We start from the raw sequence: 2,291 nt of genomic DNA, 5'->3' as shown, positions 1-2,291 counted from the left end.
CTACTATAATAAAAGTAAAATTTTAAACATTAATAGTAGGGCTCTAGAATTAAAACAATTGCAAACAATGCAAATGCAAAAACTAAACTACATACATGTTATCATTTTCAAAATTTGAACGTTAAGAACAAAACTGGCTATTAAATAACAAAACAATGCCAATGCAAAACAACAATATGAGAAATCAGAACTATGGACGTATTAACATTTTTGCTACTAAATGAAAAAAAAAACAAGTCTCTTTTGCTGCTGGTGTATATTTACTCAGAGTCCTTGGATTTGGCTGCACAAGAGTTTGCAGAAGACTGGCAGTTAACAGATTCTAGCATGAGTAGGAACATGGTTGAAGAAGTAGCTTCAACTTCTTGCTTTTCCACAATCTGTTGTGCTTCAGTCGTTAACTTCTTCAGATGACTCCATATTGGCACAACAGTCCCTTGCGTCTTTCAGTTTTCTTTTTCTTCCCTTTTGCTGTCATTAGGACAGTACTTAGTCCTTTTGAGTGAATGGACACAGGAGCTTGTCTGAGTCCATTGTGGTAACGGATGTAATGCTCTGGCACCCAAATTGGCTGCATTGCTCCTTCTTCCTTGCTTTTGGTCCTGGGAAACCTGCAGCAATGCATAGGTGCTGACTGCTATCATGACAAGGCGTCTTCACCATCTCCATCTCTGAACTGTCTCTCCTGTCTTTGTGGCTGGAGCAATCTGGTCAGTTGGGATCCATTGTTGCAGGAATCCACATGGTCTGGGAGCTGTTCTGAAAATATACAAACGTAGTCTCGACCAAAGGTTAATAAAGAAAATCTTACTTGGGGTTTTTTCTTTGAAATGATCTTCTCCTGGCTTTCCCTGACATCATGTGTTTTTTCTGGGTGTCTTGCTATTAGCATTAAATGAAAATTTTTTATCTAAATGAAATTTAGTTATAGGATATTTTTCTTTACATGGTATTTTTCCACTAACCCCCTTTTTGATTTAATTATTAGGAGGATTTTCAGAAAACTTACAATGCAGTCTAGATAACTTTAAATTCCAACTTTTTGCACAAAAATATGACTGCATTAGGTTCATGGCATGTTAAGCAATTTTACCATTAAATGAAAAATTTGGTTAATACTTCTTAGGCCAATTTTAATTAATGTGAAAACTTTAATACTCTAACATCAATCTTAGTTTGCATTGTAAATATTAATGGAAAGGATTACTTTGCACCCTTGGGAAGGCTCTGATCATTTCTGTTAGGCTGTAGTTAGATATAGGGTAGCTGCTGTTGGCCAAGTCTTCGCTATTTGGGTACTGATTTCAGCTGGACCAAGTCTCTTTCTGTTCCCGATCTCAGCTGGGCCAAGTCTCTTTCTATCTGGGTCCTGATTTGAGCTAGGCATGGGAAGCACAGCAGCCATGGGGGCAGGAGACCTCCCTCAGAAGGGGCGAGTGTTCAAGCCCCTGCACAATTGAGGGGGTGAGGATCTGTGCCCCACCTCTGTTGAACCCCAAGTTTTCTCCTACTGGCTACCGGCAGTGCCTGTCTTAGGTTGCCCCTCCCTGAGGGGTCTTACCCGTCATTGACTACCAGCCATCCTCTGGGCCAAGTAGGGTGATGTGAGGTTCAGTTCTGTCTCCTTGTTAGCCTATGCCCCTGTGGCCTCCACGCCCAGCAACTGCCTTTGGATCCCCTCGCCTGCTGGCGGGGCCACGACATTGATCATGGGGAACCCAGGTTTCTTTTCCAGAGAGGGCCCAGCTTACGCCATTGGGCAAGAGACAGATCCATGGTACCAGCCACCATGATCTCAGCTTGAACGGAGAGCTTAGGTAACAGCTGTAGGCAATTGGATTGTGAGAAGAGGGACCCTCTTGGCAAAAAGGTCAAGAGAGGTCAATACAGAATGCTTAAGTGCCTTCCCAGGGGGTCTTCCACACAGTGGAAGGGAATAAATTCTTTCATGTCTTTAAAACATTCAAAGAATTAATTTGTAAGTATGTTTGGGATAAATGCACAATATACTGTTGTAAAACATCAAAAATTATTAATGAAACTTGTAGAATAATACCATGTAAGAATATTCTTTGCTTTAGGTCATGACAACTTAATTTTAAACTGGCTGTCTCAAGGTTTGGAATGAGGAACCTAGTTTGCAAAAAAAAAAGCAATTTACAGAAGCAGAGACAGCATGCTATCCAAATTACAGTTTTGGGTAAATACATTGTCTATAGTCCTTGGGTAACCTAGGTAAAACTTAGGCATGTTATCTAAATTACAGTTTTGGGTCTCCAGAACACTGAGAT

At 40.6% G+C, this 2,291-nt stretch overlaps 1 long non-coding RNA gene across 1 annotated transcript in view; it reads right to left on the bottom strand.

Moving 5' to 3' along the window:
• LOC107183201 overlaps positions 1–2,291 on the bottom strand; it is a 6,721-nt gene that overhangs the window by 964 nt on the left and 3,466 nt on the right. Inside the window, exon 2 of the long non-coding RNA XR_001513989.1 lies at positions 678–680. This is a non-coding gene — a long non-coding RNA (uncharacterized LOC107183201). The remainder of the gene's footprint in view (positions 1–677; positions 681–2,291) is intronic.

The sequence above is a fragment of the Myotis davidii genome, unplaced genomic scaffold (assembly GCF_000327345.1).
Source record: "Myotis davidii unplaced genomic scaffold, ASM32734v1 scaffold1381, whole genome shotgun sequence".
Classification (NCBI taxonomy): domain Eukaryota; kingdom Metazoa; phylum Chordata; class Mammalia; order Chiroptera; family Vespertilionidae; genus Myotis; species Myotis davidii.
Note: the sequence above shows the minus strand (reverse complement) of the source record. Positions and strands in the feature narration are given on the sequence as shown.